The 15,996-nt window shown below is 35.0% G+C and overlaps 1 protein-coding gene and 1 long non-coding RNA gene across 2 annotated transcripts in view; one reads left to right on the top strand and one right to left on the bottom strand.

Moving 5' to 3' along the window:
- Positions 1–15,996, bottom strand: part of SESN1 (sestrin 1) — a 115,331-nt gene that overhangs the window by 23,279 nt on the left and 76,056 nt on the right. The window lies entirely within an intron of this gene.
- LOC145715501 (uncharacterized) lies at positions 10,213–15,894 on the top strand. Its single transcript, XR_014137715.1, has 3 exons — positions 10,213–10,836; positions 13,596–15,241; positions 15,397–15,894. It is a non-coding gene; the product is annotated as an uncharacterized LOC145715501 (long non-coding RNA).

Genomic DNA, 15,996 nt, shown 5'->3' on the forward strand with positions numbered 1-15,996 from the left:
GTCTTAAGAGTGGAGGTTACAATGTCTCAGAGAAGATTAAGTTACTCTTACAGCTCTTAAAATGTATTTTAAAAGCAAGTTAAAATGGTTATTTTTTTAATCTTCTCCAGATAAATAAGATAAATACCGTATGTTCTCATACACTGTTTTTATAAATTGCTAAAGCACACAAAATATTTTTGCTGTCAAGAAAAGCAATTTTGGGTTAATAATAACATAAAAGAAAAGGCTACAGAGGCTTCCAAGCTTTCTCTTCTTCTGAGCACAGCCACAAAAGCAAACAGGATAATCAAATGCCCACTCAGCCACAAACCAACAAGCAGCAAAAATAAGCCCAGTAAATCATCCAGTTTGCAGCAATAGGACATACCCTCTAAAATAAACTGGTTGTAGATGAATACCTTGGAAACATAAATGGACTTGATATATGAGGTTGTGAGCTATAATGCTAGATAATGAGAAATAAGTGAAAATGATGACTTTGCTTCTAGAAGAGTTGAGCTGTGATTTTTATTTTCTGGAAGGAATACAACAATGGGGCTGAGTTGTCTAGTAGGGCATAACCTTGTTTATGACATTAAAATTATGTCATTTGCAAAATGGAGAATGCTTACCTTTCTATTTTTTAATGAGAGACTAGCATTTAGCTAACCCAAAAATGGTTCAAAATAATTAAATACAAATCAAAACTACAAACTATATATAGAGTAGTGTTTGATACTTAGAGCTTGATAAATATTTATTGAAGAGGTATACACTGAAATTGTATAGGAAGCTGCAATTAGGATTTTTTCCCCCCAGAAAATTTCAGTTTATGTACTTTGATGCTGACTTACATAAAAAGAAAGATAATTTTAACTCATATTCTAATTCTATGGTTTACTGAGGACCTTTAAGCCATTAAATGTCAAGATTCCTTTATGGTCTCTAAAAAGACTGACATAATTTCTTCAAAGAGTAATAATTTCTGCTCTTTACAATAGAGCAGCATGGTGAATTAGTCACTTTATTCTCAACATAAAAGGGTTGCCTCCAAATAAATCTATAGTAACCAAGAATTCCAACCAATATTAACCTGAAAATATCATTGTGTCACTTCTTGAGTAGGCCAGATGTCCTGAAGGTGTTTCTCCTAATGAACCCCTAGTGTTAGGCATGTCATAGGCATGCAATAAACATCTGCTAAAAAAATGAAAACTGAGCATGGAACAGTAACTGGAAAGGACTAAACTTTTGATATTTACCACAGGTTATCATTATAGGCCAGCAGTTACTTTACAAAGTCTGCTACTTAAACATTTCTAACATTATTTATTTCTAGGAAGAAACCTGATATTTAATACAAGAAGTAATAGTAATTCTGAAATATTTCCTTTCCTCTAAAAATCTTTTGGTAGACTTACACAGTTGTATCAAAGTGAGGTTTTTGCATTTGTCATTAGTAGTAATGGTCTCAACTCTAATTTTCTCAAGAATAAGCTGATATACTATGTAAAAGCAGAGTGGTGTTAAGTGACTTTATGTGAGCTAAGAACTATGATGTATTAGAGAGTCTGGACTTGAAGCTGTGCTTTCTGAAGGAAGAACATCTGAGCTGGGACTTATAGGATTAGTGGAGAGGCTTTGGCAAGAAATTGGGGGTTGGGGGAGGTAGGAGAGGGGACTTGAGAGAATAGAGACAGAGTTCTAAACAAAGGAAACAGCATGTGCAAAGGCCCAGAGGCCAGGGAGAGAGAGAATGGTCCAAATAGGGAAGCAGAATAAAGGAAGTTTATTGGGTCTGGAAGAAGACAGTGATAGAGTTCAAGTAAAAAATCAACAGTAAGGAGGGACCTTGTTCAAGCTTTATTTTAAAGAATGTAAATTTCATTGTTAAGAGTACTGTGGAGTTCTTGCAAGTTTTAAATAGTAGAAAGACATCAGACTTGCATTTCAGCTAAGGTTTAAAAAAATATATTGGAAGGGACAAAATTAGAGGCAGAAAGATGGTTAGGAAGGCTGTTGAGGCAATTGTGGCAAGGCAACAGGGAGGTCTGAAGAACAATGGGAATGAAGCAAAGTGTAGGGATGAAGGTAGATTTTGTCTCTCCAACAATAATACATTTCTTGAGAAAGGAAATCATGCCTCATACTCTTATTTTTGAAATTGAGGAAATAAATTTCAAATTAGCTGTTCTCCTAAGTGACTTCCTTACATCCATTAGACTTTTGAAAATATAGTTAATTCATGGAAAATAATAGATACGTTTTAGTAGAATGAATACTTATCAGGCCAAAAGGCATAATCACACTTACATGGACCACATATTAAACCTTGAATTTTCCCGTTAACCAAAGGAATTAAAGTACCACAGATTTGTAGATCTATTCAGTAGAAAGGAATTATATTTAGTAATTGGTTAGAAAACACACATAGCAGTGATTTCATCCATTAAGCCAAAGAACTCCTTTAAGAGTGGGCTTAAAGCATTATTGAAAAATGTCCTATTGTCATTTAAAACATTTTATTTAGAATGAATGCTGGTTTATAAGATTACTTCTGCTTACTAATTTTGTCAAGATTTTTCTCCTCCAGCTCATATCTTCCTGTTTTTATATATATAGCTTGTCTGCTAAGCACTTTTTTTTCCTTTCGACATGTTTTGAGTACATTGAGATCCTTTTAGCACTGAACTTTAATTTTACATTGTTCTCTTATTTGTCCTCTACTTTTCTCACTTCTTCAATTTAATTTTTAGAATTTTATCACTTATAAAGGAGCAAGAATGTTGACAGATCTTTGCCTTATTCTTTCCTTTAGGGCTTCTTCTTTTAGAAATGCACAATTTTAAATCTCTAATAGGGTTTTAGAAACATAGGCCATCACCCACATTTGTAAACAAGCAGTGTTCCAAACAATGTCAGTAGCTTTAAATTAGAAAATCACTTTCCCCTAAAGAACAAGCATGTTAAATTGTGGTCAGGTTTTCCAGGTTAATAAGACCAGTAACTTACTTACTCCTACCCATTAGACACTGAAGCAATTGACATATATAAAGCAGATAATTATTCCTATTTTCAAATTTATAAAACAGAAATTCATAAAGCATGGGTAAATCATCCAAGATTATAAAAGTAGTAAATTGCCTTTAAGGATTAGAACCCAGGTCTATCTGAATCCAAAGCAGCAGAAGCTGGGTTGCTTCTTTTAATGAATAATTTACAAATTTTGATAACTATGTATTAGTCTCAGTTCTTTCTTTTTTAAGCTCTCACCATTCTTATTTATTTAAAAAAGTTAAAAAAAATTTAATTTACATCCAAGTTAGTTAACCATATAGTGCAATAATGATTTTAGGAGTAGAATCCAGTGATTCATCACCTATATATAACACTCAGTACTCATCCCAACAAGTGTCCTCCTTAATGCCCATTGCCCATTTAGCCCACCCCACCCCCACAGCTCCTCAGTTTGTTCTGTGTATTTAAGAGTCTCTTATGGTTTGTCCCTCTCTCTGTTTTTATATTATTTTTGCTTCCCTTCCCCTATGTTTATCTGTTTTGTATCTTAAATTCCACATATGAGTGAAGCCATATGATATCTGTCTTTCTCTGATTAATTTTGCTTAGCATAAAACACTCTAGTTTCCAGTATTAGTCATAGTTCTTGATTCTGAGGACAAGAAAAGAGGGAATGAAGAAGAAAAAATTTATCTTCCCTTCTTATACTCAGGATAAGATCTCATTAAAAAATAAAATCATGGAATGAGTGAGCTTGGTCTTTGAGAGCTTATCTCCTCTACTCTATCCCTGTCCTCCTGGTGTCTTTTCCCAGGCCTTTGGTGACCTCATGTTACCTAGAGCTCCTTCACTACAGAACTCACCTAAATCTACCCTAAGACTCTACCTAAGTCTACTAAAAGGTCCTCATACCAATCCTATTCCTCTTAGAATAACTGGTTAAGTGCTAGGAAGAAAGCAGTCTTCCTAAACCAATTCATACTATTCATTGTAGGAGGTACTGATATCTCATAGTAATTTATTTAGTCTGACTCAACAGAATATAAGCTTTGTAAAATCAGAATGTTTGTCTTTTTTGCTCACTGCTGTATTTCCAATGGCCAAGTGCCTAGCATATGGCAGACCCTCAATAAGTATATAATGAATGAACTTCACAGAGATTTTTCTATTAAAAAAAAAAACAACTTACCTCAATAATGATATTAAGTTTATGAAAGATTTGGGCCATCTAGACAAACATTTTTGGAGGTTTTGGGTCCACTATCCAGGCAGGCAGGCTGTGCTTGGGAATCAGCTTGTCCTTGGGTTCAGCTTTGCTAAAGCAACTACTGTTTTTCATAGTTTCTCCTCATCTTCTTCTTGGGAATCCACAGATATTCCCAAGCTTCTTTGATTTTTCTTTGCTTGCACTGCTAAGCTAGCTATATAGGTTTGGGCAATGGAGTATTTGGTTCATTTGTTAAGTCAGGCAGGTACTTACAAGTCAGATACTGCCTGAATACATACCATTGTTTGACAAGATTCATGAACATTCTGTAACCAAATTTGGCTTTAAACACCTTTAGGCCTAAGGTGAAATGATAGGAAAGAAAGTGTCTGTTGAGATCTCAAAATTAAATGGGAGAACTCATACAAAAATGCTACAATTTTTACAGGTGAATTACTTTTCAGCATTATTGTTGAGTTAAATAAGAAGGAATTGGTATAATTTGGAATAGGTTGAGGTTCAGGTGTGGTGGGAAATTGAGAGTTTGGACTTTATCCCATATGTATGTAGGAATTACTACTGTAGCTTTAAAGAAAGAGAAAAAGGAAGTGATACAAACTCAAAAAAAAAAAAAAAAGGTAACCAATGATACTAAATATATGACATATTCAAGTAGAAAATATTTCTCTGTGCACGTATACTACTGTATTGTATAATTTTTAAAATGCTTTTTGAGGAGCTGGATTTCAACTCTACCTAAAAACATATGTGAAAAATATATATATATTTTTTAATTCTCAAAGTACTTCTGTTTGTAGGCACAAGGCAAGAACTGGTTTTAGTATGTAACCTATAATTTTTTAAAAATTCTTTTTTTTTCTTACTAGTCTCTACATCCAAGAGATCAAGAATCAAGTGTCAGATGCTCTTCTGACTGAGCCAGCCAGGTGCTCCTAAAATCTTTTAATCGGGTTATTTTTATTTTTTTATTTGTAACAACTATCCTGACCTCCCTATTCCTGCCCACCCCCACTATGATTATTACTAACATGTAGTGAATAGGGATCTACATATGTGCTTTTCTTATAGAACTCAAAAACCCCCACTCAGTTCCTCTGTAATAATCTTTAATTTTTTTAACAGTTATTTATTTTTGAAAGAGTGAGATACAGCACGATCAGGGGAGGCGCGGGGCGTGGGGGGATGACACAGAATCCAAAGCAGGCTCCAGGATCTGAGCTGTCAGCACAGAGCCCAACGCCGGGCTCGGGGCTCAGACTCATGGACCGTGAGATCATGACCTGAGCCAAAGTCGGATGCTTAACCGACTGAGCCACCCAGGCCCCCCATCCCTGTAATAATCTCTAGTTGTGGGTCCTTTAATCCTTTAAATTACCTTCTTTCTTTGCCTCCCTCTGAGATCTCTAGTTTTCCAAGAGGGTGTTAAATTGTAAAACCTGGTCACAACGTACAAGGCCACATCTAGAGACTACCTGCATGTTATTAAGCATCTTAGAAATAAAACGCCATTCACTGAACTTTCCCATCTGTTCTTCTGCCCTCCAAAATCCTCACTGCACCTCTGGGCCATTTTCCCCTTTGTACACAGAATACGTATATGTTCAGGCCAATGTAGTTCAACAGAGATGTTTATTTTATTTAATTTTTTTTTAATTTTTTTTTCAACTTTTTTTTTTTTTTATTTATTTTTGGGACAGAGAGAGACAGAGCATGAACGGGGGAGGGGCAGAGAGAGAGGGAGACACAGAATCGGAAACAGGCTCCAGGCTCTGAGCCATCAGCCCAGAGCCCGACGCGGGGCTCGAACTCACGGACCGCGAGATCGTGACCTGGCTGAAGCCGGACGCTTAACCGACTGCGCCACCCAGGCGCCCCTGAGAGATGTTTATTTTTACTTATCACTACTATCTTTCTGTATAGCTAAAAATACTAAAAAACAAAGACAAAAACAAAAAACCCAGAGAGAATGCCATTTTAAAATTGTTTTTACATGAACTTAAATTTGAACATAATTCAAGAGCATTTGTAATAACAGAAAAATATGGTTTTCCTAAATTTTGGCAAACAATTGAGAAATACTAACACAGGATTTTATTCAGATATTACAAATTGGAGAAGGCAGTATTCTTTCTTAATTTGTTGTAACTCTAATCTGAAAAGTACATTTTGGCATAGGTTTATGTACAGAGGTCAATGCTATTATTTTAGCAATTAACAGAAATCTTAATATTATGTAAGCACTTAGCATTCAATCATTATTTATAGATATTTACTGAATGCCAAATTATATGCATTTAATTTCTTAAATCCTATGAACTGGCAGAAATATCTTAATTTGAGTTTGGGTGTCTATTTTATTTAGACTTACACCTCTCACATAAGTCACACAGATTGGCAGATAGCTTGGGACTCTGTTAGGGAGCATTAAATGGGGAGTCATCTAGTTTACTGCCCAGTCCTGAAACAAAGAGACTAACAAAAAACAGAAACCCAGTTTATAAATCTCTTAACAGCCCTTCCAGTTTGAGCCCCCTCAAATTTAAAATGAAGGGCAGGTGAACTTCATATTCTCTCAAACTTTTATTTCAGCTCTGTTAATATAATTCCTGATTTTATCAAGAGTTATATGCTTTAAGCTAACTAGAATCTGGCCTCCTCCTACACCAGGCTTGTTTGTTACATTATCAGTGGTTTTCAAATTGTTTTTCTTAGGATCCATTCCTTACAAGTTCTTTAGAGTTATTATAAAATATTAAATTTAAACTTTCTTTTTCAAGGCAAACTACAAATGTAAATCAACGTTAAATGCATTGGGAACCACCCTAATAGTAATTTGTTTAATAATTCAGTTCCTGGACTAAGTAAAGTTTCCTTCACCGTCTCTGTGAGCATATGTTTGAACATTTTTGTAAATGTGTCAGTGATTAGAAAGGGTATAATGTGTTCCAGCCTTTAAAAAAATTCGTGCGTCTCTGCATGTGCTGGAGTAAAACTAGCAGTGAGTGGACTGCTACAGCGAAGGTACAGTGAGGGTGCTTTGCTGTGTGAATCCAGATTACCTGGATATTATGCATACAAGAAAATACAGAGGGGCGCCTGGGTGGCTCAGTCGTTTGAGCATCTGACTGTGGCTCAGGTCATGATCATACGGTTTGTGGGTTCGAGCCCCGCATCAGGCTGGCTGCTGTCAGCGTGGAGTCAGCTTCAGATCCTCTGTACCCCCCTCTGTCTGCCCCTCCCCCCACTCATGCTTTCTCTCAAAAATAAACATTAAAAAAAAGTACAGAAATAATACTGCAGTCATAATCCATAGCCCTTAATTTCAAATTTGTTTAAAACATAAAATAGCCTCATTGTTCTCACTGACTTAATAATTTAACTTTATTTATTTGAACTTAAAGACCATTAATAACATGCCAGTTTTATATATTGCATATATCATAACTCTGGTAATACTGTTTGACTGAAGACTACGCTGACAAAAAAAAATTAGTAACACATTTGAGTATCACTGCCTTATATATACACCATATCTCCGGATCGGCCCACTAGAACTCATAGTGGGTTTGGAGGATCCATGCTAGTCTGTAGCTCCCTACATTATTCCCCCAGGCTTGGGTCAGGCTTTAAGGTTCAGAGAATGATCCATGGATTTCTGCTGATTCCAGCAGAATGCAGGGGGGGATTTAGCTCAAAATCTCATTCCCACCAATGTTAAATAGAGCCTTAAAGAGAAAAGGCTCTTAGAATCACAATGGTTTATGACAGTCTACTGAATTACAAACCAAACTTGCCTTCCATTAGAACTTATATTTAGTCTGTCCTGGATCTGGTCTATAACTGTGAAAGGATTATCAATCCTTCTAGCCCTTCTCCAAAAAACATGAATAAAGTCAATCTTACCCTTCAGTGACACACATGCCAGTGTGACCAATAGCTTTTATCCTAAATCACAAAAATTTGACCTAAGAAATGTCCAATGAAGCAAAAGTACAATGAAGTACTTTGAGACGGTTTTTATTAACAATGAAGATATTACATCTTTTGTGTTTCTAATAGGCAAGTTCTTAAATAATACATGTGTTCTTTACAATAAGAACTTACTTTTAGGTCAGAAACTTCAACTTTCAAGTATTCAACAAAATTTTAAAAAACTAAACCACAATACTTTAACTTGAACATTACAAATATACAATTAAAACCTTAGAACCCTAAAATAATGTATATTAAATTTACAAATTTGTGGGTTTGAAAAATATATAAACTTCAAAAGACATCAGAAAAAAAAGTATGTGGATCCAGGAAAAAGAGCAAAGCAGAGTCAAAAGCAGGGTGCATTTCAAATAGGTCACACTCAACTTTTAACTCTAAGAACAAAAAAAACAAGCTTAGCAACAGCTGTCAGCCAACCACAAAGCAGACAGATCAGGACTCAACCACTCCAGATACCAATGAGGTCCAACCTTCAATGTTTTTTTAAAAAAGTTATATAGTGTCAGAGCAGAGCACTGTGATAAGACAGGATATACTGTCCTCAGTTAAAAGTAACAAAGATTTAAAATCTTTTCACCAATCCTTAAAAAAATAGATTTTAATAACAGTGATAATTTTGTTTTTATCCTTACTGTGCCAGATACTGTATACATTAAAGTCACCTTTAAAATATTAGTGTAATAAAATATAGAATTTTTTGGGAAATTTTCTTTCTTGTTTGTAGATAGAGGATAAGGGTGGAAATATCCATAAGAAAAAATTCTTCTCTTTTTAAATTCCCTAATACTCAATTTCCAAAATTCATGGGGCGGGGTACAGCCAACAATGAAATGTTATTGTCCAAATCCAAAAATATGAGCATGACAGTCACATACAAATAAATATAACCTTCAAAGCAAGCAAGGAAACTGAACAGACCCCATAGTGCTATTCTATGCAATGCTTCCTCTTTATCACTCAATACATATTCTCCTGAGAAGAAAATTCTCTGAGGATTTAGAAGAGATTTTCAAAGACTTACATACTTCATCACTGTAATGTTTAGTGCTAACCTCCGTTATTTGCTTAAACTGAGAGTGTTACTTGCAATAGAGACACATAAACATTGTAAAACGATACTTGATAGTTTTCCTCATTTTGCTTTTGGCTTGCTAAATCTATATTCTAAAGCAGTTACCAATATTTTCTGTAAAAACCTTCAAGAACCACCTTTTGTTTTTTCTTCAAGTGCTGCTTAAACCATTTGCTGGTTTTAGTTCCCTAAAAAATAATTATTTTAAGTAGATCAGCTTGACTTGTCATATCAATTGTTTCCTGTACTGTAAGACATAGGAGGTTTGCTACTAATACTGTAAGATGCTGTCCAAAATGTATGTATGTATACTTCCCCTCAACAGTTCATTGTATTCTATATACCTCAGGAAGGTGGGGGGGGGCGGGGCGGATTAAATAATATTTGAAGACTAGTTCTGGGTTTATTGGCAATACCCTCACTTCATTCTGTTCCTCTATCCTCAATTGTCACAGATAACAAAGCTATGTTGAATCAAGAAAAAGGTAGTTTCATGGGTGGGGGATGGACTAAATGAATTAAGGAGGACACTTGTTAGGATGAGCACTGAGTGTTATATGTAAATGATAAATCACTAAATTGTACTTCTGAAACCAATATTATACTCTATGCTAACTAGAATTTACATAAAAATTTGGAAGAAAAAAAAATAAAGATGCCTTCTGCAAAAAAAAAGAAAAGAAGAAAGAAAGAAAAAGGTAGTTTCAATACATTATTTGGGAAAGACACACTTTTACATCAAGCTCATATTTTCCTTGAACCCTTAAATCTTAATATTTTTAAACAGTACCCACCCAAATGTTACTGAAAGTTTCATCAATTACTTAATACTCATATTTCTATACACCAGGGATTGGTTGTGTATCTTTTGGTTAAATTCATGAACCTCTATATGTATGAATATATTGGACCAGTTTATTCAACATTCATTCAATCAATATTAATTAAGCATTATTAAACAAGTATTTTTCCCCAATCGGTTGGTTTTTGAGAACAATATTCACATCTTCCTTTTTCCTCCCTCTTCTTTTTGTAATTGCTTATAGTTAGACCCACTACGTCTTTTTGCTTCTAAAGGGGCACCTGGACTGAAGAATGCCTTAAACTACAAACGCAAAGAGGTCAAAAGGCTTGGAAAGCAGGATTGTGTATTATGGTGAACATCTGATAGTTATTGTAGCAGTTAGGTAATTGTGTACCAATTGATGAGGAGCTTTAAAACCAATAACTCAGATTTTTAGTCCCAGATTTGGTTCTAGAAGCAGATATATGCTATACTTCGTGGTTTCAGATTTGATAATATTAACAGAATAGCTAACACATATTGTTGTTAGTATGTATCAGGTACTCTTCTAAAGCATTTTACATATGTTTTAACTCATTTAATATTTAATTCATTTTAACTCATTCAACCCTCATAATAACCCTTTTGGTAGATGCTCTTTTCATTTTTGAAACAGGAAACAGAGAAAGTATCTAACCCAAGGTCACATAACAAGCAAGCAGCTTAAGTAAAGATTAGAACTCAAGCCTGACTCCAAAGGTATATTCTTTCTACTATACCATGATGCTGCCTGATAATGGTTTTAGTTGGGTTGTTTTTTTTTTTTCCACTGTTAATATTCCAGTGATTGTGTATCCATCAGGAAAGAGGTCAAGGGACCATGAACTTTTCTCTTAATCCCTTCCTACCTTACGTGTAATCTCTTCTCTATGACTGACTGTTCATCCCACCCTCTGTGGACTGCCCCCACCCAAAAAAACTTTAGAACATCATTCTTCTCCAGGAAATCTGAACTGGCTCCCGACTGAGCCTACTGCCAAAATAGGATATGCTCCATAGCATTTCTCAATATCCCTTCTCCCTGGCTACTGCCTTTCTTATATATGTAAATCAGATCCCAGTTTCCTTTATTCCATTTACCTACTTCCAGTCCCCTCTGAACCTTTACAAAATTTTGTAAATTTTGTCATGCTGAATGAGGAATATCTTCTACCACTTGACAATTTACCACACTAATACTGTCTCTTAATCTACAAAATACCATGCACTATGTTTTGGATATAGTTTATAATTACTATTTGTGGATGTACTTATGTTGTGTTCACTGTTTTAAAGTATAACCTCAGAGTATTTATATGCCCCTTTTGGGCTATGTTGAGAGTACATTCTGTTCTAGATGCAAAGATCTGGGGAGTGGAAGTATGTTAATCATGCTTTGAAATTATAACTACCAGCACATGACACAAGTATTTGAAAACACATTTTCATTATATTGTAAGATTTGTACACATGACACCAAAGAGAAAGCTGTAGGCTTGAGTCTAACTAAAACATCATCAAAATAGTTAAATGAGTAAAATTATCTTTTAGCATAAATTTAACATTTTATGTAAAAGGAAAAAAAACAAAAACATAAATGAAGACAAATTGGCCCATAATCATTATTAAAGTCACTTTATTAACTAGAATTTAAATATAAACTTAAAGACTTTTTCAAGTAAAAAAGGAATAGTCACTTTAATCGACCTAAAACATAAGAAAATACTGCAGTTTTTCTCTTTGGCTAAATACTGTATTGCCTACTCAAAAAAAAAAAAAAAAAAAGAATTCACAGTGATTTGTGTGGTAGGATTAAATCCAATGCTTGCTTAAGCACACACACACACACACACACACACACACACACACACACACACACCCCTTGCGCTGTTTCCTCCCACATTTAAAAATTTGGCCAAAATAGCTGATGATTATAGACTATTGATATAGAAATACTTCATTATAACCAAACTGACTTTTTTTGGGGTCAATCTCAAGAACAGAATCTAGAACAAGCAAAAAAAGACATAAAATAGATGCCACAGAGTTTATACATTAAAGAGTATGTACTATACTTGGAGGAAAACCTTTGGCCCACCTCTCTTAAAGACAATTTTACTTTGTGCAAAATTACAACAAGCTTATTTATCTAGTTTCTAAGTTCACAGTAATTTATAGGGACTACTGTTTAAATTGATAGCAGAGGAAGTATGATGGCCAACCATTTAATCACAAGGGAATAGTCATAAAAATTCTAAAAAGCAGAAATAAGAACTTGGACAGCATGATAGTAGGAGGCCATTTACTACAAAGATTCTTAGTCCTAAGCCTTAAGGAGCTCTGACAGCACCACTCTCTGACAGATTAGGGTAATAACTAACCTCCATAATAGTGATTCTTACTCGTTGGACAAAACACCTACCAATATTTCTATAAAAAATATAGTGGCTGAGCTGGCAAAATAACAGAAATCCTTAGAAGTAAAAAATGACCAATAGGAGGAATCCAGAGAGGTAACAATTACTGGGGCTGGTAGTTATGGATCCTGTAACCTAGAGCAATAGCATGGGAAGAGAAGACAAAGCTTAGGACTTGGGAAACTGGGGGGTAAACCAGAGACTTGATTATAAAGCCAAACCCCAAGAAGTTATACTACCAATGAACAAATGAACTAGGAAAAATACCCCATCTACAAAAGGAGATAGAAAATTTGCCTGTTTCAACTTTTGTTCTTGGTGGGATGAAATATCCCCTGAAAATTCATAAACACACAATGGTTTGCACATGAGAAGTTGGGGCTTTAACTTACTATTACCCTTCTGGTCTTAAACAAAAACTAATGCAAGGATTCAGTTAAAGGGGGTCGGTTATGTTCCCAGGCTCCAATCAGATATATAGATCATCCCAGAAGATAAAGTTCGAATGAATAGGAGCTTACAGTAATAAAATATACCATGAAAAAGGCACCATTAGTAAGGGTCAGAAGAAACAATAATCACTTAACTCAGACCTGTAAGACTTGAGGTGTTAGAATTATAGATACAGAATACCAGTTTTATATGTCTTTTATTATTTTAAAGGAAGTGCAAAGTATGGGTGAGGAACAAGAAACCATCAAAAAATAAGCAGATTTAAAAATGAATCAAATACAGATTTTATAATTATTAAAACTTAAAACTCAATTGATAAACAGCATATTCAGCATAGCTGACGAGAAAATTATTAGCAAACTAGAAAGTAAATCTGAAGAAATGACTCAGAATGTAGCATACAATGCAAAGAGATCAAAAATATAAAAGAAAAAGAAAAGACATGGAGAATGAAATAGAAGGTGTAATGTATACATATAATTACATAGTATATATGTAGTAATGATATATTGTATACATATATTTAGAAGGAGAAAAGCAATATTCTAAGAGATGATGACTGAGAATTTTCCAGAACTGATTAAAGATACCAATCCTCATTTTTTCCAGGAAGCACAATGAATCCCATGCAGAATAACAGAAAGGAAATTCATATCTTGACATATAGTAAAACTGAAAAATTCCAAGAAAAAGGGAAGACCTTAAAAGTTATCCAAGAGAAAAGTCAGATTATCTACAAAGGGATACTAAATGGACTATTTTTTAACAATGGAAGTCAGAGGACAATGGAATAGTATCTTCAAAGCACAGAGAGAGAAAATGGCCACTCTTCAATTGTATTAATATATGAAACTGTCTATTGAGAAAGCTAATGCAAGAAACACATTTTAAGAGATAAAAAGTAAGTTTACCACCAATAAGTCTTCATTGAGGGAGCTTCCTTTCAGGAAAAAGCAAAATGATCCTAGAAGGAAGTGTGTAAAATACTATATAGTCAACAAAGAAAAGGTTCCTTGTACTTGAGATTTTCACTTCATGGGTAAATTCTCACCTATGTAGAATAAAGAGTACATTCTCTAAGGATTCTGAACAGCTTTATGTGAACATATGCTTTCATTTCTCTTGACTTGGAGAGAAATGGCTGATTCCCATAATAAATATAGGTTTAACTTTTTAAGTAACTGCCAAACCATTTTCTACAGTGGTTGTACCATTTTCATATTACTACCAGCCGTCTGAGAGTTCCAGTGGTTATACACCTTCACCAACAGTTAGCATGATAAATATTATTTTAGGCTATCTAGTGGTATAGTGTGGTGGTTCTTACCTGGGGATGATTTGGCCCCCTAGGAAACATTTGACATAAGGTTACATTTTTCATTTTCACAGCTGGTGGGTGGGTGGTTTGCTACTGGCATGTAGCTGGTAGAGGCCAGGGACGCTACCAAATAGCCTAGAACACATAGGGCAGCCCCTCACAACAGAGAATTATCTGGCCCAAACTTTAAGTGCTGAGGTTAAGAAGCCCTAATGTAGTAATATCTCACTGTGGATTTAACTTGCCTATCTTGGGTAACTATTAATAGTGATCACCTTTCAATGTGCTTATTAGTCATTTATATATCTTTTTAATGAAGTCTCAGTTCAAATCATTTGTCCACTTAAAAAAATTTATTTTAATGTTTGTTTATTTTTGAGAGACAGAGCACAAGTGGGGGAGGTGCAGAGAGAGGGAGACACAGAATCCGAAGCAGGCTCCAAGCTCTGAGCTGTCAGCACAGAGCCTGATGTGGGGCTCAAACTCACAGACCGCGAGATCATGACTCGAGCTGAAGTCAGATGCTTAACTGACTTGAGCCATCCAGGCACCCCTCATTTGTCCATTTTTAAAAATTGGGTTGTTGTCTTCTTGTTACAGAGTTGTAAGTATTCTTTATACATTTTGAAAACAAATTGTTTGATACATGTGGTTGTGAATATTTTCTTCCAGTCTATGGCTTGTCATTTCATTTTCCTAATGGTGTCTTTTGAAGAGCATAGATTTTAAAGTTTTTAATTTTGATGTAATCCAATTTATCAACTTTTTTTCTTTAATTTTTTATGCTTGTATATTCTAAGAAACCTTTGCCTGCCCCAAGGTCACAAAGATTTTTTTTCCTGTTTTCTTCTAGAAGTTATACCTTTGGATTATATAAATTTTATTACATCTGAAAATCAAACTGATAAAGTGTTTCTCTCCAGGAAATGGGATTATGGTGGGTGGTATTTACTTTCTTACATATCTATTGTATTCATCTTCTTGTATAATGATAAAAAATTCCACGTACAGATAACTTTTTGGGATGAGGGGAGAATGGGAGGGAGAAGCATAACTCTAATAGCAGGGCTAATTTGTACTTTTCTGTTCTAGGGACCAGATCTGACCCTGAAGTCCGCTGGTACACTGTACATATGCATGTTAAATTAAGTATTCTGATGATTTTCTACTATATAACACCATACAGCAAAAAGTAAAATGGTCTTTCTTCCAGAGACTCGAGCAGGCAAATACTGGAGTAAAACAGGGTTAAACAGCATAGTTTTACTTACAGTATCCTTGGGTCACAAAAAGGCATTTCTTAAAAGCAGTATTAATTGATGCCACATGGAAAACTGGGCAGCACATACCACAGAAACAGAGAATCCACTACCTAAAAATTTCTCAGTCCCAGGACCTCACACAGGAAAAGGAACAGTCCATGGGAGCAGTGTGTTGGACAATGAAATCCTTTTAAAAAGTCCCCTAAGCCATGGCTATTTGTATCAAAAAATAACCCCCCAACCATTCCAAAAGACCTGCAGTTGAAGAAATGAAAAATGATGCTGGAATTGCACAATGGTGGATATTGGTGACATTAGAGAAGGTATCTTTGGGGCCGCCTGTACGGCTCAGTTGACGAGAGTCTGACTTCAGCTCAGGTCATGTTCTCACAGTTCGTGAGTTTGGACGGCACATCAGGCTCACAGTTGT

This window comes from Panthera onca, chromosome B2, assembly GCF_046562875.1.
Source record: "Panthera onca isolate mPanOnc1 chromosome B2, mPanOnc1 haplotype 2, whole genome shotgun sequence".
In the NCBI taxonomy this organism is placed as follows: domain Eukaryota; kingdom Metazoa; phylum Chordata; class Mammalia; order Carnivora; family Felidae; genus Panthera; species Panthera onca.